At 53.0% G+C, this 24,405-nt stretch overlaps 1 long non-coding RNA gene across 1 annotated transcript; it reads right to left on the reverse strand.

Annotated features, from left to right (window-relative positions):
- Positions 1 to 2,561: 2,561 nt before the first annotated feature.
- On the reverse strand, positions 2,562 to 18,209 carry LOC106850337 (uncharacterized). Its single transcript, XR_015805757.1, has 2 exons — positions 13,756 to 18,209; positions 2,562 to 3,780 (listed from the first exon to the last, which is right to left on the reverse strand). It is a non-coding gene; the product is annotated as an uncharacterized LOC106850337 (long non-coding RNA).
- Between the last annotated feature and the right edge of the window lie 6,196 nt (positions 18,210 to 24,405).

Consider the following 24,405-nt stretch of genomic DNA (forward strand, 5'->3'; position numbering starts at 1 on the left):
CTCTACTTGCCCCTTGTTTCCCTATAAAGGAATCAGGAATTTGCTGGGGACAACGGGCAAATGCAGAGCATCACAAACGTCTCTGGCTGCTACTCGTGTTGGGTTCCTGAGGGCCCCACCTGGGAAAAAGGGCAGGGATCTCAGCCCCAGAACCTGCCATGCTCCGTGGGCCCAGGAACAGCATCTCAGGACAGATGGCACAAAGGCACCAGGGGACTGCAAGTGACACTCAGGTCACCATCCTACAGGACATCCAGCCTGGTTTCCTTGGCCTGTCAACCCTGCCCAGTGCTGATGCCCAGTGCCCCCTCAGCATCCCTCAGTGGGGTAATGCTCATGGGTGCTTGTGGCACACTCTGCCCATGCCTTGGAGGGGAGAGGGTGGCCATCAGGAATGAGAAGCAAGGCCCTGGAAGATGTCCAGCTCTCTTTTAATTAACCTGAACAAGCCAGAGCTTAAGTTTCCGAGCCAAGCCAAAGTCTCCCTGTTAGGAAAAACCTGCAGTACCTGGCAGTAATTTAATAACTCTCATTTCGAGCTTTCTAATAGCAGTGCTGTGGAACGGCTCCAAACCCACTGGTCTCCCTGCCTTTCCGCAATCAAGTTACCTTTATTGCTTTATAGCAATATTAACAGAGATACCAGTGTTAATGCCTCACCTCAAACTCAGCTGGCAGGAGCCTGGCACGGCCCAGAGGAAACCCGGCCGTGCGTGGTGGGGCCGGGATGGCTGACTCCTGGCATGGCTCCAGCACCCACCCCTAGCCCAGGGAACAGTCCCTGCTCCAGGCCCCAGTGCCAGGCACGTAGCAAGGTGAACTGTCACCTCTGGGATGGGGTCTGGCCCAGGGGTGCCCTGGGATGAAGGATGCCCATTCTAAGAAATAGTACACACTATCACCCTGGGATCCAGCCCTTTTTGGGGAGCTGTTTGCATTGCTGCAGGGGTACAGGATTAAGTCCTTTCCCAGCCACCAGAGGAGATGCCAGGACCCATGGGGAATGTATCACCATCCCCAGACACCTCTGCTCTAGCAGCCTTGTCCCTTTCAGCGTAGCAGGAGTTTGGGTGTCCTGTGTGGCAGGGACTGCCTGCCTGCCCCCTGCAGACCTGCAATTAGCTCAGTTGCACTAACCTAGAGGAGGGGCTCCATGGCTTGAGGTGCTTCAGAAATACTCCTCCCTCCCAGAGAGGGCAGAATGATTTTCATCTTTGAATCCACAAGTAGAAGAAGGACAGAAGAGCACAAAGGAGACAAACTCCTCCTTAATTTCAAGTCCAAATTGTTCTATTCTACAAGGGACACCCCATCACACAGCTAGGGCCATGTGAGCTGTTTATAGGAGCCCCAGCCATCCATCACTCACAGGTGTCCCTCCATGGGACTTTCCCTGGCTCTGATCTCCCCTAGCTGAACCCTGTCACCCAGCAGCTGATGCTTTAGAGGGGTTTCCCCCAGTACTCCTGGCTCTGCTGCAGGTTTGTGATACAGCTGTGGTGCTTCAAGAGTAAGTCTGAAGAATGTGGTTCCTCCTTGCTGGCTGGACATTGTAGGGAAGGCTTGTCTTGAGGCACAGCCCTGACCAGGGGTACCACCCAGGGATGTGAGGGATGTGGTCACCTTACCCTCCCTGGCCTCCCCTAGCCAGCCTGAGTGGCAAGGGGCAGACTTGCCACTGCTGCCATGAGCACCAAGTGGCAGTGAGGAAGAGGAAGGGCTGAAGGTGTGTGACATCGTGGGAAGGGCATGAACGCCCCAGCCCAGCTGCAGTGGTAGCAGCACCACATCCCAGGACAGAGCAGGATTGTATAAAAGCCCCTGGCTGTGGCTGGCCACCAGCATGGGAGCTGACAAAGCAGCACTGTTCCAGTTTATGGGATTGGAAACAGCTGCTCGTGGGGCACAGATAACCTGACATAGCAGGGACATGATGGGCTGCTGGAGAGGACAGACTGACAGAGCACACCCTACTGGGGTTCGCCCAAACCCACTGGTTTCAGCTGGGAGCAGGGCTGGGGCAGTGGACCCTGCAGGGATTGCTGTGCTTTCCTTGAGCATCTCCCACTTGGACGGAAGGTTTCTCCCCGAGCTGGAAAGCGGAGCCGAGTGTCAGTTTGTGTGTGGAGCCACTGCTAATACCTTCTTTGCTATTTTTAGCTCAGCAGCCTTGTGCTGTTGGTTTCAGCATATTTTTTTTCCTCACAGTAAATTCCAAATCTTTTCCCTCTTTCACCTTCTATTCCGGGATGCTGCCTTTACCATTCGGCTTTGATCTGCACTGATGCCAAGTGTGTTTTGAAACTCTAAGTATAGCACATCCCTTGAATTTCTCTTATCTAGCAAAGCAGTAATATCCTCAAAGAGCTCCAGCAAGCTCTGTGACATCGCACGGCTCAGTCCACACCAGCTACTCCTCAGCCTGGTTCCCAGGCATCCTCCCCTCCAGAGTGCTCTGCAGGCTTGTGACCTGGGCTGTGCTTTGTTGCTGGTGTCTCGAAGTCGCTGTCAATCTTATTTTACAGCTCAGAGACTGAAAAGGGCAGCTAGGAGCAAAGACGGCCAATATTTATTTATTTATTTTCCCCAAAGATGCCCGAATGCAGCCTTGAATTTTGCATCTGTAAATTGATTGTAGATGTAAGTAACAAGAATATTTTAGACTTCAAAATAAATAATTTTCCAATGTAGGCAGGTAACTAGGAGGCCAAATGCAATCATTTGTGACTGGCAGTGGATTGCAAGGGCAAAGATCTGAAGGCTGCTCTTAAATCCGTCCCCAAAATGTCTGGTGCTCTATACACACACACTGTAACAAATTAATGTCAGATGCTGCACTTGGTATAATTAGACAGGATTTAGAGTGGCAGAGCCAGCAAATTGCTACGATTTATGTGAAGCCCCTACCCCAGGGTCTGCACCCGCCGCTGCTTTGTCGTCACTGAAAATTCCTTCATCAGTTGAAGGACTTAGCCCCTGGATTGCTTTGCACAGTTTGGTCCCAAATTTGGCCCCGAATGGATCCCTGATGTCAGCTCCTTGGGATGCCCTTTGGGCTGCAGGGTATCAGTAGGAGCCCACAGAGCTGATAAACTACATAAACCACAAAGGACACCTACCAGAAGGACACCAGAGCCAGAGTGCTAGGAAGCACCAATTTGCTTAGTAAATCCTTTTCTGCCTTTTCCCAACACGGAGTATGAATAAAAAAAAGTTAGAAAGAAGAAAAAGCGTTTTCATTCCCTAGTTCTTATTAAGAGATAAACTCAATCTGGTTTAACTAACTAAGCCAAGCTCTGGCAGTGGCGGCGCGTGAGCGGCGCGGGTCTGCTCCAAAGTGGAACCAGCTCCCAGCCCCACACTTCAGGAAACATCTCATCCAGTGAACCTCGTATTTTTCCCACAAACTCCCCTCGAGCTGTAAAGCACATCTGGATAATTTTAGGCAGAAAGGGATTTTCCCAGAAAGTTGCAGGGGGAGGGTGGGGGTAGGCGAGGGGTTGGTTATATTTGGAAACCTCTTTCAAGCACGGAGACCCCGTTGTGGCGGCAGCATCGTGGGGTGATGCTGAGTGGTGCAGTGGCGAGGGAGGCTGTTGCACCAGCATGGAGAAATATCTGGCAGCAATTTGTGGCCACAGGTGGGTTTTTCTCCTTGCAGTTGAGTTTTGGAGTGTGCTTCCGCCTGTACTCTCTCAGCTGCCCTGGGATGAAGCAGGGACCTGCTGAAATCCTCCAGAGATTTGGTCCAGTGGCTCCAGGGAAGCTCCGGACATGGCACTGCTCAAAAGCAACAGAAAGGCAATTAAAAAAAAAAAAAAAAAAAAAAGGCGTTTTGAATAGACAAAGTGCCCCAACTGCCTCAGGGCCCAGACAAGCGATGCTCCTTGCTCGGAGGGGCCGGTGATGAGGGTATGAGGAGGCAGCTCATCAAGCCCTTATTAGCACAGGAACTGCCGAGTGCAAATTAACGCGCCAGACTCTGTCCCAGCGTACGGAGAGCGCCGCGTGCGCAGCCACGCTGAGCAGTTTAATCAACTCAGAAAGCAATTTGTTCTCTCTCTCTTTATAACCTTGACAAGCTAGCGGGTTATTTTTAAGCACACTAGCAAAGGCAAAGGCAATTCCCGGCTGGTTGGCAGCTGGCTGGCAAACCACCATGCTGGGCAGGTGGGCAGCCCCCTGCCAGCTCTGCTTCAGAGCAGGGCAAACCTTTCCCCAGGCTTCAGCAATTTCACCCACACATGCCCAGGCCAGGGGCACTCTGTCATGGGCACAGTCCATCACTTTGGGACAATGCAATGCCCTGATGCTGTTGACCTGGGGACATGCGTGCCCTCTTTGCTGTGTGCTGTGCTGTGGAGAAGGTTGGAGAAGCCAAGACAGATGCAGGGCTGAGGCACTAAGAACAATTAGGGATTGATGATTCCCCAGAGGATGGATGGGTAACTGAGAGGAGTTGTGTTTTAGTGGCATTGCTTGCCCTGCCCTGTAATTTCTTCCCCTGGAGAGGGCTGTCCTCAGGGAGGGAGGATGGAGGAGATGGTTGGGATGCCAGACCCACTGCCACATGCACCCTGACACCCAACCTGCTCCTTCACCTCTTACAGCTGATCTCCCAGAGAAGGAAGGCAGATGTTTTGCAGGCATGGTCCCTGTTGTGCAGCACGTCCCAGGTCACCCAGGCACTGGTGTCAGGACAGCAGCCCAAATTTCAACCAGGGCAGTTTCCACCCTCCCTGCTGCAGCATCCCTCCTGCCCACTGCAGTACTGGCTGGGTTTGTCCTGTGCAGCCTCTTTCCTTCCAGAGGCCAACTGGGCCACTGTGGTGGGAGATATGGGACCTGGAAACCCGAGAGTAGGCACAGCTGCCTCTGACTGCTCCGTGTCCTCAGGGCACTGGGCCGTGTTTGCTTTGGCCTGTGCTGCCCCAGCAGCTGCTCAGATGTGCTGGTGATAACACAATTAGCAGTAAATTGGTTAATGCTTTCCCAGCCAGCAAGATGCACAGGGTGCAGAGGCCACCTCCATGCCACGACCACCACTGTTCTCTCAGACCTAGAGGTGCTAGGCACTCTTGGGGACAATACTGCCATGCTGGTCCCCCTCACCTGGGAACTGGGAAGGGCCTGAGGATCAAGATTCCTGCCCCAGCAATGATATGGTTCAGCGCCTGCACTTCCAGCTGATTTAAAGCAATGTCCAAGTTTATAGAGAATTAGTGAGACTAAGGAACATTATTTTTCTTTATTAGGTTAAAGGGTAAGCAAATACAATCAATCTTGTCATGTATCACAAGATGTCAGCAACTTCCCACCTCAGCCAGAAAACTACCGGCTCCTCAGTGGATTGTGGAATTACATTCATAACTGCGGAAAACAAATATATACATGTATATTTTAATGAAAACATTGAAGGTCACTACCTCACATCATCATCACAAACAGGTTACTGCTGAGCTAATTTAATCAACAACAAAATCCAGGCTGCAGAGGAACCCCCACTTGGAGGAAGATGCAGCTCACATATGGAGATGAAGGTGTTGGTGAAGAGATCTGCATGGGATGGAGCTGGCAAACATGACCCCAGGCTGGGCTGGTGTCCACAGGGACTTGCTGCCCAGCCCCAGCCCCAACCCAGATGAGTGCAACCATAGTGCTGTGTTCTGCCCTGTGTTTTAATAATGCTCTATACCATATTTTAGCCATGGAGACATTTTGCAATGGCTGTGTTCTGTCTCAGTTTGGCTTCTTCATTTAACAGCATCCTAATTCAATTGCACTTATCCCCATCCTTCCTTCGCCATTTGTGGTTCAGATAACCTTGCTGAACTCCTCTTGGAGATTAACCAGGGGGAGGGAGCCCATTAGCTGGTCCGAGCTTCAGAGCTGCTAATCAAAGCTAATGAATTAACCAAGAGGGTGTTGATTTCCAATCTGAGCATTCAGGAGGAGGGACAAGATCTGTCCTTCCCTCTGCCCCATCTCCTGCATCCCAATGCAGTCCTCTGCCCTGACAGTGCAGGATGCTGCCCTCTCCCCTTTCTCCATCCACAGTCCCACCTAACTCGAGGCCAACCAGGGGCGAGGTAAGAGGAAAGCCCTTTTGACCTGGGAAGACACAAATAATCATTGTAATGATGACTGGTAGGACTCTGAATTGCCTGCCAAAATCACGAGCTGCTTAGACAGGCCGAAGAGCACCGAGGCTGGAAGTCATCTGGCAAGCACAGGGCTGTCCACAGTAGTGGCAGGGCAGAGGGCAGGGGATGTGGAGAGGGAAGGAGGAGCATGGGGCCAGAGTTTTCCTGCCTGGCAGGATGAGGGATGTGGCCCAGCAGGGTCAGTCTCACCGTCGCGGGCACCGTGCCATGAAGGAAGCTGTGTGTGCTGGCCAGCACTGCCAAGGGCTGCTTCTGCCCCATGTGTGACCCCACGTTAACCCTGCTGTCCCCACCAAGGGTGGTCAGGTGACAGTTTATCCAATGCCAGAGTGACTGTGTTTCTAAACATAAAGCCATGCCCTCCTCACTCAGCACTGATTCATCTCCTTTTGCAGCTCCAGGCCCCCAGCTCAAATGTATCCATATGTCATTCCAAAGCAAAAATATTTGGTGGCACTCAGCAATGTCCTCCAGCCTGGAGGCAGTAGGAGGAGAGAGAAGGGTGGCCCAGGCAAGTTGTTCTTTTGGTGGGAGGGGATATGGCGGCATCTTCCCTCTCCAAGATCTGATGTGCAGGGTGGGTGATGATGGCAATGCTGTCCCCTGTCTCTGCAGCATCATGGCACAGTGGACCAGGATCAACCTTTGCCCCTGAGATGGGCAGGTAGTCTTGGATGTGTGTCATTCTTGGAAATGATGTGCACACAAAGCTGGTAAGGCTTTCATACCCAGTCAAGTCACTGTCTGTCCCTCTCCTACCCGGCTGCCCACAGAGCCACGCTGCAAGGTCTCTGTCATCCCTGTCACCCAGCAGGCAGAGACCAGGTCTCCCCAGTATTTGTTCTCCAAACCTGCCAAGGGAGCCCAGCCGTCCACCCTGAGGACAGCACAGGCAGCCTGAGCTTGTCTGGCAGAGTCACCACTGCACTTCAGCTCCCAGCGAGTGCCTAGCCCGTGGTGACAGGGACCATAAAACACTTGCACGAGCAGACATGAGGCAGTGCTGAGGGCTGGCTGGCTGGCTGCCTCCTTTGGACTGTCCCTGATTCAGAAGTGCACAGGGTTGCCCAGGCTGCTCAAGGCTCCTCTGGGAGCTCTGGTTCAGCTCCTGTGCATTGCAGGGAAGCTGTGGCAGCTCAGAGCTGCAGAATTACTGAGGTTGCACCACTTGTTGCTTGCCCAGCTGATGTTGGCTGACAGCTGCCGTGCACACACTGATACTCAACAGAACTGGCAGCAGGATGCTGTCTGTTCCTGCCTGGAGTTTGCCTGCACCACGTGCTGCCCATTGGACAATGATGGCTCCAGTATGCAGAGCCCAGGTGCAGGTGTGCAAGCCAGTGGCATGTGGCACAGCCACCATGCTGAGCAGCATGCCCAGGGAAGACGAAACATGTGCAGGCACAAACACACAAAGAGCAGCCCCTGCAGCTGGTGGCACATGCAGACCCCCAGCCTCGAGCTGGGCTCCTCCACCTGAGCCCAGGGCTTTCAGGTGAACCCAAATACCTTTAGAAAGGGTTTTCCAGCAGGACATGGGCAGAAGGACCGTGGTGAGCCGGCTGCCCTGGCGCTGCAGGCGCCCTGCATCCGCAGCCACGGCGTGCTGCCGCTGTGCAGCCCCAGCCCGCCCTCATTTATCTCCCCTCCAAATTGTGAATGAACGAACTTTCTCCCAGAATAAATAACCATCGCTCAAAAGTTATTTTAGGGCTGGTCTCGGTCGCTGGAGTTTCCGCGCCTGCCGAGGCCCATCACATTGTTTTCTGCTGCTTTCCTTGGCACGGCCCCAGTCCAGGGTTCAGAAGTTATTACTATAAAAGTCAAATTGCTTTGAGGGGGGGAGGCTGGGGGAGGCAGGGTCGGTGGAGGGAGAGGGGATGGGATTCCTGGAAAGTGTCCAGCCAGGGATAATTGGAGCTGTGCGGGGTTGGACCAGTCCCTGCCGTGCTCGGGGGAGCGTTTCACCTGGCCTGTGGCCAGCGGAGCTGAGGCGAGGAGGAGGAGGGCTGGGTTATTGAAGGCACAGCCCCCCCTGAAATACGGTGCTGCTGGGGTTTGGTGTGCTGGGGGGGATTCCTGGGGGCCTCCAGGCTCATTCCTTGCCATCTCCTGGAGAGCCCTTGCCCATCCTCCTCCTTGTGGCCCCTGGAACCTGCTCTCGCCCCACTGCCATTTAATGCTGGTTATTTCCCCATCTACAGCACTAATTACTTTCCTGCCTTTGCACTGAGGACTGCCTTAAGCCCTGAAATATTAATGTTTTATTTCCCTTCTAAAACTTCCTCTTTCAGTGTTTGCGACCACAACTTGGTAAGTTTTGGCCATCCATAAAAGCAAACGTTCTGCCCCTTCACACCAGGCACTGCCAGTGCAGTAAAGCTGGTGACAAGAGACCAGTTCCCATCCTGAATGAAGCAGCATCTCCCTCAGTCCTTTAGGCTCTTTTCCCACACCCTCTGTAGTCAAGGGTTGCCCTGGACCTTCCCTAGCACAACAGGGCAGGAGCAGCTCATGGATGTGGGATCTCAGTGGGGATGTCCTCTCCCAGGGTATCCTTGTGGGATTGTGCCTTTGCTGCTGCGTCCCAAATCCTTTGATCTAAACTTGATGCTCTTTTTTCCTTTTAAAAATTATTTCTGTGTAATGGTCATGCTGATGTATCCGTGCAACCTCATTAGAATTCAGTTTGCTCTCTCCTTTCCTCCAGGCAGCCATATTTTTATTATGCCCATTATTTAAGGTTGACCTTACAGCAATGACCAGCATCCTCCTGGCAGACAGGGCTGTGTCTGTGCTGGCCCTTCCAACCTGCACCCCAGAGACCTGCCCCAGGGTGCCCCTCACCCTGAAGCTGGCACCCATAAATCCACCACAACCCACAGTTGCTGGGGAAGCACTGCAAGCACCCCACAGCCAGGATTCACAGGCAGGAACAGCCAGGAGATGAGATATGGCTCAGCTTTGATACCTGCAGCTCGTACGCCTGGAGCAAAATTATCAGACATGGGGATCCACTCAGTGAGGTGACTGCCAGGCAGCAAGGCTTCGAGGGACAGGGAGCAGGCACAGGAGGTTACCTGGCAGCAGCATGTGACAGCAGAAGATGTGACCTGTGGAGGCACTTCAGAGAGGACATCTTCATGGAATCACTTTGGGAAGAGCCTAGTGTTGTTCTCATCCCACTCAGCTCAGCTGCCCTGGCATGACACAGGGCACATCCTCGACCCCTTCCCTGCCCCATCTCCTGCCAGGGTGCTGAAATATTGCGCTACCTGTGATGCTCAGAGTGAGTAAATATAATAGCATTAACTGAATATAAAGAAGAAAAAAGTGAGGAAAGGAGAGGAGAGAAAGTAGGGTGAGTCTCAGCTCCATGGCAGGAGCACTCTGCCCCATGCACCTGGGACCTCACTGTCTGAGGACATGTGGAAAACCCCTGTGCCAGGGCTGCAGAGTTGCCATTCCATACCTACCGTGACCCAGCACAACCCTCCAGGCCCAGCTGGTGGGACAAGTCTCTGCTTCTTGAAGGTAAAAGCCAGCAGAAATTATCCCTGAGGCCACATCCAGGTGGGCTGGTGGGTGAGGTGGGCTCCTGGCTCCTCTGTACACTTTTTCCACCTAACCTTACCTATTATAGAATCATAGAACAGTTTGGGTTGGACCTTTAAATGGCATCTAGTCCAACCCCCTTGCCATGGGCAGGAGGATCTTCAGCCAGCTCAGGTAGTCAGAGCCCCATCCAGCCAGGGGTGGGGCATTCACCACCTCTCTGGGCAGCCTGTGCCAGTGTTTTACCATCCCAAATGTAAAAAAACCTCACTCCTTATATTTAATGTAAATTGACCCTCTTTCAGTCTAAACCCACTGTTCTGTCCCTTTTAGCCCCCTGCTGTGTACCCCTGCCACCCCACCGCCCCTCTCCTGCAATTGCCATCCACCAGGCATAGCTGGTTCCTTCTCTATCCCTTCCCTAATGGATCTGACAGCTGCTCCCTGCACTGGGCCAGGTTTCAGTTTCCCCACGCTGAGGTTTTCTTGCACAGTCTATTGCAAAGCAAGAGCCAGGGCCGTCTCGGCCGGGCGGCAGCGATGCTCCCTGGCCACGGCACGGCTGCCAGGTGGGTCACCCTGCTGGCCCCTCGTGGGCACTCACCAGCACACTGGGGACAGGAAGGAAGGAACAGAGTCGTAGGAATCAGATTATGAACTGAGCAGTATCACGTGTGGAAGACCCCGTGGGGAAGGGGCTTCCAGGGCTATTTTCGCCTAACGAAAGTTGCAATTAATTTGCGGAGGAAGTCGCTCGGTATTAAGAAACCCTCCAGGCAGAGTCCAGACCCAGGGACACACATCCCATTATTTTCTCGTTTAAAAACCATCTTGGTGGTGAAGGGGGCTGCTCCCCCCGGGCTGGCGCTAACGGGGAGCCGGGGGGGGAGAGCTGGGGAAGGGGGGAGCTGGCTCTGGAGGGGCAGGCGTGTTTGGAGAGGGAGAGGGAGCTGAAATTAACCTTGGAAAGCATTCAAATTAGACTGTGTAATAAGAGACCCACTTCTCTGGGTAAATTTGTTAGGATTAGGGCTCACTGAGCTGTTGAGGAGAATTCAGCATGGCTCAGAGCCAGGACGAAATGAAGCTCCTGGCTTGGTCGGCTGCGGGAAAGTCCAGGCTAATGGGCTTTGGTTCAAACTTTGATAGGAAAAAAATCCAGGAACAAAGGCACTAATTCTTCCAAAAGCCCCAAAATCTCAGTTTATACATTTCTGTTTATGTTCATTCATAATAGATATACACAGCTGTTCTTATCATTCATATTCAAATTCCATATGCATCTTTAGCAGTTAGTACTCCTGCCTCAAAATGAAAAAAAAAAAAAAAGCCATGTGGAAGATTAAAGAAAACTGAAAAACAACCTGTCTTGGGGTGTGAATTCTCCCAGCATCTGTGTCTGAGATCAGGTCTTTGCACTGGGGTCCAACCTCAGGACAGAGGAGGAGACCACTGCTAGCATGGGCTGGACAATTTAGGGACTTATTTGAGTCTCTTTGTCACCTGCCCCAGACCACCCATCTGCTGAGCTTCCTCTGCCCTGAGTAGTGAGGTGGCTGGCTGGGGTTCACCCTGTGCCACCAGTCCTGACACCCATCAGCATGCCCATGGCTTCCCCAGTGATATTCTATAACTGGAGAGGGATGGACGAGCCCGACCTGCCCCCCGGGGCTCCCCTGTGCTTAACACTGCCCTGGGTGAACAGAAGGGAGCTTTTCCAAATTCCATGGTTATAAGCTAAAAAACCCCAAACAACCAAAACCAAAACTGTGATTTTATGTTATTTGGTCTTTTCTTTTAAAAAATTTATCTCTGTCTCACATCCCAGAGGATCTCTCCTTGCTTCCTTTAAAAATTACCTCTGGAGTAAGGAACAGAAAAACCCCAAACATTTAAATCAGGGTATCTCACAGAATATTTGCATCTTAAACCTTATTTTTGCTGGAATTTGCTCTTACAGACAAATCTAGCGCTGTTGAGTAAAGCTCATTAGTAAGAACTATCTGCTAGAATGAGCAGCAGGGACATAGATAGCACAGATACTTAAAGTGTTGTCACTAGGTTTCAGAGTTAATCCTGCTGAGAAGTTCCCCTCTCAACTCGGAGCTGTTGTTCTGCACATCCATGACACTGCTATTGATTCTTCGGATTATTAGGGAAGGCTGAGGCTCCATCCCTCTGCAGTGGATGTGCAACCTGTGGTACCTCAACGCGGGCAGCAGGAACAGCAGCAGTGGCACTGGCTGTGGCTGCTGCAGCCCCTGACCCTCCTCCTCCTCACCTCTGCACAGTGCCCAGGTGAGATGCAGGTTCTGGCACGGACCTGAGCCTGGGCAGCTCTAACCCGTGTTCCGGAGCCAGGAGGGGGGTACACGCCCTGCGGAGCAGCATGCTGCTGCTGTATTTACATTCCAGCGTAAATTAGTTTCTCCTCTGCTCTCTCTCCTGTCCCCGTCCCCTCCTGCTGCGCGTTCTCCCGGCTGCCGCAGCCACTCCGTCTGCTTGAAATATCCTTTAATCGGGAGCTCATGTCTTCCGGCTACAGCAGAAGGGGAGCGGCAGCCTGGGGACAGGGGACAACTGGAGCACACCCAGACAGGGCCCCCTATCACCCCGTACTGTACCCCAGCACGGTCTGTAGTGCCTGGGAGTGCCCAGGGTTGTACCAGCGCCTTCCCCCGTGTCACCCTTGACACCCAGGGCTTTAACATCAGCCCCCAAGGATGTGTCCCCCACTCAGGCAGTGTTTGGGTGCCTGTGAAGGGAGGCATCATCCCGAGACTGAAGGATCCCCTGTGGGCTGCAGAAGGCAGGCCAGAGGAGTAGAAAGCAGGCTCACCCAGCCGTCTTTCATTTCATGAACAAACACATGAAGACCTGGAAGCAATAAATCCAGAGCTTGGACTACAAAACCAAACACGGCTGCAGCTCCCCCTTGGAACAGGAAAGTGGGAGGAAGAGGGCAGCCACAAAGCCAGCCGACGAGCACAGGCACCGTGTCCCCTCCTGAAACCACCAGAATGCTTTAAAGGAGCTGCATCAGGGTGCTCTGGCCAAAAATGCGTCCCCAAAAAGCTGTATGTGATGGTTCTTCTGCGCTGTCAGTCACTGTGCCCCTAGGATGCACGGAGCATTCTTGGAAGCAGCCTGAATTGACAGGTCCCAGGGTGAGCAGCTGTCCCTCACTCAGCTGGGAGCAATAGGAGCAGAGCCCAGGGGGGCAGAGGGTGCTCTGGGAGGACATGTACCCTCACACGGCACAGCATCACCCACACACCACGCTCGAGGTGCCAGAGCGCAGAGCCCCCTTGGGAGCAGTGGGTCATGTGTGCTGTGCCAGTGGTGCTGTCCTGGCTGCTGCCCTGATGTGGGCCTGGCCTGGGGGTGCTGCTGTGAGAGGGGGCTGCCCTGAGCTGCTCTGTGGGCAGGGCTCTGCCTGTGTAGGGCACCCAGCCAGGCATTACCCAGCCAGGCATTTCCCAGCCTGGGTGCTTCCGGCCCATGGGTGCAGCGTGGCACCTCATAGTGCTCCCTGGAAAAACAGCTGGGAGCCACCAGACCCTGTTACTGTCAGGTCTCCCCAGTCCAGCTCACTCTTGCTACCAAGCCCTCCACTATCCCCCTCCCATCTTGCACCAGGAGCTGAGCATTTGTGTTGCTGGGCCAGCCAAGACCCTCAGGCTCACTGCCACCTAACCATGCACAGGGAAGGACAGGCATGTGCCCAGGCTGTCAGCATTGCCCCCAAACCAGCAGAACTCACCTTAGGAATACCTGATTCCTATGTAGCTGAGGGCATCCCACCTCAGAGACTTGGGGAGTCCTGCTCCCTTTGGTCTGGAGACCCAGGGAGGAAGAGGAGAAGAGGATGGAGAAGTGGCAGCACAACCAATGGGCAATACAAGCCACTAGTGGGATCCTGGCCAAGTCTGCACTTCTCATGGTCAACCTGCAGCAATCCCAGCTTTCTCACATCCCTGCCAGGTACAAGGGCAGACTGGGTGCCCACCAGCTCCCTCCCCAGGACCCCACTCACCTGACTCGATGATCTTACAGGTGATCTTTTCCCAGATGATTCTAAGATTCTATTACTTCCCCTGGCAGCCAGGGAAGCTGCAGCAGCATCGGAGCTGCCTTCTCCTTCCAGCATTCGGGCAAACTGCTATTTGTAAAACAAAGGTGAAAACATCAAATCAAATGGATGAGTCAGAGGAGAAGTTCAAAAAACGGGGAGCGCGGGGAAAGGGAGAAGCAGGATCTCCATCTCCCCTCCCACCTGCCAGCAGGCAGTGAAGCAGGCAGGGAAACAGGCAGCACCTCGCCTGCTGGCAGCCCATCACGGCTTCAAAGCGGGCGCAGATCGGATCTAGCAGCAGCCAGGGATGCAGCGAGCAAGCGCTTAGCGGGGAAAGGAGATGGCTCTGATAAGCCAACGTGTGAACTCCCAGGTTTAAATTAACTAATGACTTCAGATGCTGCCGATAGTCTGCAGGGGATGAGGAGGAGTGATTTATGGGAGAAGATTAAACAGACTAATTAGGCCAGCTTTACCACTTAGGAGTTACCCAGCCAGGCTGGGGGCTGTGCCAAGGAGGACCCACTGTGCCCCAGCCTTGTAAGAAAGGATGGGGAGCAACTCCAGGCCCCCCCTGAAGCCACAGGTACTCTGGCAGCCTCCTGACCCAGGAGCACCTCTGTGTGAGTGCAGGAGATCCCACCATGCACCCCAGCACTCACCCACAGCTGCCCGCTCTCAGGTGCAGATATGGAAGACTTGTGGACTCTCTTCTGCTCCATGACCTGAACCTCCCCAGTGCTTCCCAGCCAGCACAGAGGGTCCAGGGTCTGCTCGACCCCCACTGCTTCATGGCCACAGGACTAGGCACTAACATGGACCAGGCACCACAGCTGCCAGGTCTCTGGGGTGAAGTGCAAGGTCAACAGGACTCACATCAAGGTAATTTCAAATTCCGGCTACATACATAAAGAATCAGTGATTTCCAGTGGCTGGGCAAGCACTGAGCTCAGCCTCATGTTGCACTGACTCACTGCCCTCACGTGTAAGAAGTTGTCGTGGTCTCAGCCAGGAGAGCTTTTTATCACGTTATGGGAAAGCACTTGGAGTTTCCTTTTCCAGGAGCCCTGGATATAATAAAAAGGCCTCCTCAGGCTTCAAAGCAGGAGGATTTTCATTGCTTCCTGGGCCAAGAACAAAGCACCATTGAGCACTGCCAACAGTTGTTGTCTCTGTCCCTTGATGTGCATCAAGCATCCTGTTCTCAGGCTTGGAGGGCTTGGGTCACAGGGATGGAGACAGGTTCATCCACAGCCATTGCTCTGGACCAGGAACGCTCTGAGACAGGTTTGCCCCTTGAATCATCCCAATTTCACCATGAACTGCCAGGGTGGCCATAGGCAAGGCATGAGGAGTGCTGGTGGCCTGACCCCGGGGCTGGCATCACTTCCCCATCCACCCACTCGGTACCTGTGAGACAACGGGGCGCTGCTGGAGTGCATAACATGGTTTTCAGCAGGGATTGAATGCATGACTGTGTAAATAACACAGAGGTACCATGAAAACAGCTGTTTCCACGTTAAAATGGAAATTTAACAGAGTGACAAGCAGGAGCTGCAGGGGATGCAGCATGGGCTTCCTCCAGGAACCCACACAAGTCGCAGCTTAGTGCTGGGGCACGAACTTCCCACTGTGTCCAAAGCCCAGCCCTGGGGTGATGCTTGCCCAGAGCAGTTCAGGGAGCTTCCTGCCCCTTGCCCCGGGGCACCCACAGAGAGCCAGAGCCCTGCTTTCAGCTGCCGCCTCCAGCACTGCAACATGCCAGGGACAGATGGTTGGGGACATTTCCCAGATGCCTTTGGAGAAACAGGAGTTCCTTGTCACTGCTATCAGCATGAAGCTCTTGGGTCCTTCCCTGCCCACGCTGGGTCTGGGACGGGTTTCCTGGAGCTCTTTGTCACCAGTGCATGGGGACTGGCTGGGTAGGGCTCTGCCTGGCTTGGTGCCACCAGTCCCATTACTGGAAATGAGGTTTTGGAGAAGAAATTTCTGATGTCCCCATGGCTGTTGTGTGCAATGCAAAGAGCCAGGCCAAGCAAGGCTACAGTGGTGTCATGAGCCCCTGCCTGATCCCCATATCCCCTGCTGCCAGCCCCTCTGTTTCAACCACCTCACCCCACTTCCCTGAAAAACAATAAGCCATCATGTTTGTGCAGAGACAGAGTCAGAACAGTTTAAAAAAAAAAAATCAGGAGAAAAAAAAAAAAGTCAGAGGAAAAAGCCTGGGCCCATGATGTCCCACAAACACTGCACTGTTGTGGCTGCCTGTGAGCTGCTTCAGCTGTGCACAACATCACTGGCAAGAAATCACTCACTGCACAATATTTTTGTTTTCCCAAACCATTAATGAATTATTTAGGCATCTCTAGCAGTTACATGGAGAACGATCAACCGCTGCTCAGTGTGGGCTGCCTCAGTGCCTGCCAGAGAGCAGCTTTTGGGGAAAGCAGCCCCACTGTCATGACGTTCCACGTGCCTGAGCAGAGCCATGGCACTGCAGAGCTCGCTGCGGGGCTGCCAGCGCAGCAGAGAACGTCATCTCTCCCTACAAAGGCTACAACCAGGAGTAGGAGCTTTGTTCCAGAGCTGGAAGAGAGAAGTTCACCTGCTCCGCCTCCCCCAGCCTTTTCCTCCCTGCGACGTGCTCCAGGCACCTGCCCAGTGCCAAAACCGTGGAGAAACTCGGCACTGATTTGTAACGTGTGAAGGTAATCCAGCGCTGGAGCAAACGGCTGCACTGAGTCACAGCAAACCTTGGCTACCTGCTAACGAACATGGGCCTGGGATGTCTGAAACCTGCAGAGAAAGCCCTGGCTGAGCAGACAGGAGAGCTCTGCTGATTGCAGCCATGAAACTTCATGAGGGTGACACCGATCCCTGACAAAACAGTCCCTGCCAACACATACATGTGCTCAGAGTGTCTCATCGACTCAGTGCAGCCTCCTGGAGCAAGGTATCCCTTGACATCCTGCACTAGCACTACCAGACACAAGCTAGAGGCTCCTGAACCTGGACAAGCATCAGGCAAGGAGATAGTCCCAACTACTCCAAGAAATACCTTTAATCTTGCAAATAAATGCACCCAATGTGGAGAAATGAAGGGATAAAAGCATTCTCTAAGAAAACTTCAGAAGGACAAAAGTCCTTTCACAAAATCACTCTTCCTTGTTGGAAAGGCACACGGTGAGGATGGACTGCTGCTGCTCTGAAGGTGAGCACTGGCTTGCCTGGTGCCTCACTGCTGAAGGATGTGGGAGCTGATGGGAGAACTAGGGAGCTGGTGCTGCCATGCAGCACAGGGAGGCTGTACAGCTCTCTGCCCTGTAGCTAAGGAAAAAACCTATGTTTTAAAGCCAAAATCCGCAGTAAAGGATGGGAAGCTCTACTCCTGGCTGTCTCTTTTCTGTCAGTGTAGTCAACAGGCTACTGGTGCCAGGGGAGACACTGGTCCTTAGGAATCACAAAGAAGCTCTCAGGGCTTTCAGCTCAATTGTAAAGCCTCTTCATCCCTTCCCTCTTTCACTCTCACAGCAAGTTTACAAGTTCTGCCACAAACCCATCTTCAGGCTTGTCCTGGACAGGCTGGAGGCTGCATGGGTGTCTGGGTGGGGATCAGCCTCACCAGCCACCATGGATCTTGCCCCTCAGCAGGGCTTGCATCCCTTCTGGCAGCCTCCATCTATGCATCTCTCCCAACACTTTGCCTTCTCCCCTTTCTCCAGCTAAGCCCTCTGCATGGCCTCAATTACTGGCAAAGGTTCCCATAGACCCTGGCTCCTTACGCCCTTCTCAGACCTGGGGACCATCACCTGCTTCCAGCTCCTGAATTATGTCCAAATTCTCTTGCTCATGGTTTCACAGCTGCCTGAGGTCTCAGCCATCCCCAGCCTGCCTAGTTCATGGCATCCCAGCACTCCATGAGCTAGTCACACTCCCGGCCAAGGTCCCTGGTCGGTTTTTTATCTTCTGAATTACTTCCTCTGTCCTGAAGGATGGAGCAGAAAGAGCTGAGGTGTGCAGGTGAGGATGGATCTGGAATCCATGCAAACCTGATTCTGAGTATCACTGCCTGGGTGCTCAGCCACTGCAATTTTCAGAGGAGAGTCCCCTCCCCAGGGAAATCACTCAGCCCTCTTTGGCTGCTTCTAAATTTGGTGGAGCATCTCACCTGGGCTCCAGGGTTTGGGCAGTCAGACCTTTTCCATACCCCACAACTCCCCTGGCACTGGTTCCTTTGATGTCTCAGTACTGAAAGCTGAGACCTGGAGGGAGGGACCCCCTGTAAATGAGAGGGAGTTTGCAGACATCACCACAGCCCCAGCTTCCCCTCCCTCATCCCCAGCCCCACAGCACATCATGTGGCTCTTGCCTGCAGCGGGGCCCCAGACCAGAGAAACACACGCTTTTTGTCAGGGCTGGTCTCCTCATGTTTATTTCCCTTTGCCGTGGGAGCAATTTCCCCTTCCCACACAGGCAGCGACGGCCGTGGCTGTATCAAACGCGGCCGTGGGGATGGGGATGGGGCCAGCGCTACCCCGGCAGAGCCAGGCAGGGACGCGGGGCCGTATCTCATCCGCTGGCATGCAGCACGCAGCGCCTGCAGGAAACATATGTCACTGCTTAAACAGATCGTGAAAGCTTCAATCACTTCCTTATGGCGGAGCCGGGCTGCGTTCATACCAACAGCCAGCATCTCCTGCGCTCTTTGCTGTGAGTGAGACCAGCCCTCGGCCCTGTGGGGTGCTCCCCTGCCTCGGTGCTCCCCTGTCCCCACGGACAGCTCCACAGGGAGCTGTGAAACACCATCCGGGAAAACAAACCATTTCTTGTCAGCACCTTGTCACCTCTCTAAGAAGCTCCCCTCTGCCTGCAAACCTGCCCTTCAGGAAACTCAGGGATGGAGCCCTCCTCAAATTCACAGTCCACCCCCAGGCTCCCTCCAGCGTATTTGCTGGGTGCACAGCTGGTGTGTTTGGGGCACTCTGCGCTTGCTGGCAGCACATGGCCAGGGCCCAGAACAGTCTCACTGGTCCCCAACCCCTCACTGACACTTGGGGCAGGCTTGGAAGAGTTCAGTGCATTTCATGGGCATCAGCCGTGCATGGGGTATGGGATCCCACAACTCTGCCTGTCCCCAAGGAGCTTCATACAAACCTTTCTTGGGATGTCTCTTGGAGCAATCTCCTTTGGTGGGATGTCAATCACACACTCTCCTGCCCCACCGATGGAAGTCTGAAAGCTCCCAGTGTCAATAAACCAGGTGGCCACAGCTGCCTACCCTGCCCCATCCCTGCAGCAGGGTCCAGGGCTGCCCAGGCGGGTCCCTCCTCCTGCAGACATGGGTAGGTGTCAGTGAGACGATGCATCATCACACTGTCTCTACCATCACGCTCGGTTTTCTTCCGTGGGCTGGAAATTGCTTTTTTTGGAAGAGATGCAGGCAGGAAATCTCACGTGGGCTTTGGCGATGAGACTGGCGGCTGCACTCATCCAAGCCTGGCAGAAGGAGATGTTGGCGGCCAGGCCAGCCTGGCCATGGGTGCTGTTGTGATGGCAGACTACCTGCCAAAGAGCTCCCCCGGATTCTCTGCTGCCACCCTGCCTTGCCCAGGGGTTTCCCTGTCTCCCTGCAGCCTCCAGCCACCTCCGCAACACCTTTTGCCTGGATGGAGGGGAGCACTTGACAATAACATCTTCCTTATGTGCTTGCAACAACTGCCAAAATCCTTGGCCTTTCCTGGGATTGCATTTCAGTCAAGTGCCCACACCCTCACGAAAGGAAAAAGCAAGACAAGAGTGTTATTTCTGCAAACACAAACACCCACAGAGCTCCTTGCCTGCTGGAGACGAAGACACACAGGCTGGTGCCATGTCTGTGTAGCTCCCACCTCCCCAAACTCTGCTCACCAAGACTTCACCTGAAACAGCCAGTTTGCTTGGGACAGTCCTCCTGCCTCCCTGCTTGGAAGCAGCTGCACCATTCCTGGAGCATTGCCCACTGATCAGCTCCAGCTCCCTGCCGCAGGATCATGTTTGCTTACCCAAAGCACCTTCTTGCTTGTGAAGGAAAGAACCAAATCCCAGCTCGATCTCAGCAGTGTGATCCGCCTGGGTGCCTCTGCTCCAGGACCACGCGCTGTGTGAGCAGCCCTGGTTCTGTCAGTATTGGCAAATCCAATCCCAGCCGGAGCGGTGCCTCCCGCTCATTAAGGAAGGGAGTAGTACCTGACAGAACCCTCCCTACCCACCTCTGCAAGCCACCCTCAGGACGCTGTCCTCACTCAGCCACTGTGTAACACATGTGGCAGCAAACCCGGCCCCTGTGTGGCCACAGTCTTGCCTGAGAGATGGGAGCCACCTCGGCTCTGCCAGATCCTGTGCCTGCCCCAGGCAAGAGGTGGGGTGGCTGCAGCCCGATTTCACTGCTGCACACCCATCCCCTACCCAACAATCCTCAGGGTCGGGTTTGCCTCCCACCCACACCTGCTGCTTTAATGGGGCAGCAGGAGTGAAGCAGCCACCTTCCCAGCAGGAAGGAGTTGGTGGAGGACTGTTCAAAGGCACAAGAGAGTTCACATGGCCAGTTCCTGCCATGCTGATTAATGTTCCTGAGGAACACAACTTCAGTCCAGTTCATCTGCTCCCTTTTATTTCCAGCACCTGGGAGCCATCTCCCTGCCACAGCAGCTCTTGTGTATCAGTATCAAGTGCTTGGCTACACAGCTAATTTGTACAAATTAAACCAATTTTAAAGGGAAGAGGAGGTGCAGATTTACTCCCCATAAACATTTTGCTGTGTGGTCTACAACCTGCTCAAACCACATAGCTCCTCATGGCTGTAAACAACTCCCAATTGCTGGTTCCCTGCCTGTGTCTCCAAAACCATTTTGGGGCCGGACCCTCCATCCCTCCCCATCTGCCCACAGCTCCAGTCCCTGGAATTTACCAACACTTAAAAATATTTTACACATCCCTGTAAAATCACACACATTTAAAGCCAGTTAAGGCCTGAATTATGTTTTAAGATGTTGTCCAATTTGTAAGCATCATAAAAACCTGAAATAAGTTATCGCAGAAATAACCACAGGGAAACTACTGTCCCAACTCGCAGCTAAGGAGGCCATGACCCTGGAGCAGGAGCAGGCAGCTCTTGCTGTGGCTGATGCAGCCAGTGAGTGGGAGGGCTGCCTGCACTTTTGGGGGATCTATTTTAGCCATCAGGTTTGCCATAGCCCAGGGCAGCTTTAGGGCAGTCATCACACAGCTCACCTTCTGCTACAAGACCTTCATTTTAATCTGGGCACAAATTTGTCAACAGCACAGGAGAGCCCAGTCACACTTCATCAGGGAACCCCATGGGTGCCTGAGGGAGGGAAGTGGGTGTCAGGACAATCCTCTGATCTCAACCTGTTTGGACGCATGGAAGGAAGCACAACTTTGCTGACAGGATTTTTCCCCAAAAGTATTATCCAGTGAGTCATTCAGGAGGCAATTATGCCCATGCAAAAAACTTTCCTGCCAAACCATATCAGGGTTCAGTCTCACATTTTGTATTTGATCAACCTGGTAGAGGCTGGTGAAGGAGGCTGCAGACCCTCAGCAGCACTGAGCACCAGCAGGCACACAAAATGACTTCTGCCTCCCAAGTCTCCAGTTCATCTCTGCAAGGGACCATTGCCCTCTGCTACATGACCATTCTCTCCATCTTGATTCTTTTCCAGTCATCATCCTGCTTCATCTTGATTTTTCTCTGAAATCCTCTTGTTTTTTCTGCAAATTTCCAGAGGGAGAAAGCCACCACAGAGTAGGATGCACCAGCATTCCTTGGCACAGGAAGGCCTCACTGGGTTCCCAGTCACCCTAAGGGTCTCCAGTGACACATCTGGGCCATTGGCTTCCCACCACCTCCATGCCAGTCTTGAACATTATGGATGTGCACAAAAGGTGGGCCATGCAATTAAACTGCCCAGAGAAATACAAGAGCTGGTCCCCGGGAGCAGCTGGACGCCTTCCCCGTGTTTTGCACTCTCCATCTGTCTCCAATGGAAGGCAGGAGCCCAGCCTGGAAACGCATTGATTCTTTCCAGAGCTGCAAAACGAAGCTTTTTCATCCCAAGGACGCAGGCTGCTCTGCAAGCTGCCCTTCTGCCTCCCTAAACTCTGACCAGATTTCACACCGAGCCTTCAAAGGGAAGGAGCTGGAGCAGCATCCCCAGCAGGCAGCACAGTGGGGACTGGCCAGCTGAGCCCCCCAGGGATTCCATGGGGCCACTGGTCCCCAGGGCAGGGCAACAAGTTCTCATGGCAGAAAGGTGTTAAAGAAGGCCAAGCAAGCAAGCTGCGGCTCAGCTGCTGGCAGGGAATCAGAGAGCCCAGGTCTGTTTTGCTGCCAGGTTATCAGTGGATCCATCAAGGGATGCCTTCAAGACGCCAAATCTATCAGCTCTCCCATATGGATGCCATCCACACTGAGCCATTTCCTGCCTAATCGGTATCAGCCCTGCTCCTCCCTCCCCAAAAATTGCTCTTTACAGCCTGCTGCAACTCTACAAATATTTTTACAACAGGTAAAAAAGGCACGGATCGCATACCCCGCCCCCCCCAACCTCCCTGGGGGCATTCGCTGTGCACCACCACAACAATAGGGATGCAGGTGCAGGAAGAAATCCGTGGGCTTTAACATTACTTTGCACAGTGAATTTTCACAGTGGGTCTGCAAATGCCCCGGTGGGTGTTGAAGGTCTTGCAGGTACCCAGGAATAGGGACGCAGGTGACAGGGGCTGTACAGGACCTCCCTGGGTGCCAGGGCAGAGCCCTAGCCAGGGTGTGCCTTATTTACCAGCAGAGAGGAGTTTACCTTGCAAAGGTTTCTGTGCCTGATAGCCTGGGATTATTTTGTCTTTCATGTGGTCTCTAATGAAAGGGAGTCTGGAACAGATGCAGATTTGAAAGAAAAGAGGAGGAGGAAATTTCTTAGCATAGGGTTTCGGTTCCCCTGCCTATAAACAGTGCTGACAGGGAGAGGCGGCAGTGATAAACACGCCGATAAGAGCCCAGCTAGACAGGTAATCTGGCACAAAAGGTCTGTCTGGAGAAGTTTAGGCAAAAGTCGCCACACGCTGTTTAAAAAACACAAAACCTCAGGCCCTGGCCAGTGTGAGTGGTTGCACCAGGGAATTCCCCCAGCTGCCTGGGCACAGGGTACCCCGGGTAGGAGAGGGGTTACTCCATTACTAAACATGGTTGGTTTTCCTGCCTGGCAGCTGTGGGAATTCCCAGCAGAGGGGTTGTTCCCAGCAAAGGCTCTTCACATTCCCTTCACAGCCCCAAAACCATCTTGCTTCCTCCTCGTCTGATGAGCTGTCACATATTCTTAGAGTTAAATGTCTTCAACGCGCAGTATTCAGGGAAATAATTCCTCCTGTTTAAAGATTCATGGGCATAGGTGTTGGAGAGAAAAACAGCGGTTTTCCCTTCCTCATGGTCAGGAATTTCTGCAGAGCAGGATTATTTTTGATAACAATAAACAGCGTCTTGGCCCAAGGATCATCCCACTGGTTGATACCATTCCCAGGGTCCCAGGTAAAGGGACCATAAATCCTAAAGCCTTGAATAAAGAGTGTAAATATTTTAAGGCAGAAGCAGCATGTATAAATTGTGCAGAACTTTATAAAAGCCACAGAAAATACATCCCTGCCACACGAGCAGCATAAGCCTTACACAACAGCCGGGATGATTCACGGGAGTGGAGAGGCATGAATCACCCGAGGTGGGTGAAACAGGTTTTTACCCTGTACCTGTAATTCAGAGCCAGCCCAGCTTCAGCAGGGATCTTATCAGCCCCATCCTGCTCCCTCGGCACTGCTGCGTGACTTGACTTGCCAGCATCGGCATCACTGGGGTGTGATGGGAAGAGCCAGGGCAGGCCAAGGTGTTGTAGGAAAGCCAAGAAAGGTTTTCTTTTAGACCAGCTGATGCCTAGCAGGGATTGCAGAGAGATGCCCATTATTTTCAGGTGATAACAACAAAATATTTCTACAAAGAGCCATGCCAAAGGAGCAGAAATTGTATGAGTCTGGCCAGCACAAAGCTTCAGAAGTTGAAAGTGAAATACCCGAAGGCTCTGATGGCTCTCACTTGCCAAGTGACCTGGCTGCTAACAAAAGAGCCAGTGAGAGAAAGAGCCTGCTCTCTGGCAGGCATGGAGACACGAGGCTCTTTAAGGCTGTGAGAACTGAATCGGTGGTTAGAGATGAAGGTGCTCATAAGAAGCTGAATTTTAAAACCTGTAAATTAACTAAGTAAGAAAGTAGCAAGCAATCCTGGCTTCCTGAAAGGAGTTCATGCCTCTATCTGCTGGGATGCTTTCTCCCATTGTCAGGAGGGCAAACTAAGGAGAACTACTTGACATCATATGTTTGGGGTTTTAAAACTCTTTGACAAGGATCCCTTACGAGAGACTATTAAGGGAATTAAACACTTGGAAAGCAAATGGAAAAAGTAACACTAATGGTTGGAAGCAAAGAGGCAAAACAGCATATATTAACGAGGGCTACCTTCCAGAAGGCTATAGTACCCATGGGGAGGCTCCCCAAGTTTTTGTGTCAATA

Source organism: Sturnus vulgaris, chromosome 10 (genome assembly GCF_052056855.1).
Source record: "Sturnus vulgaris isolate bStuVul1 chromosome 10, bStuVul1.hap1, whole genome shotgun sequence".
Lineage (NCBI taxonomy): Eukaryota > Metazoa > Chordata > Aves > Passeriformes > Sturnidae > Sturnus > Sturnus vulgaris.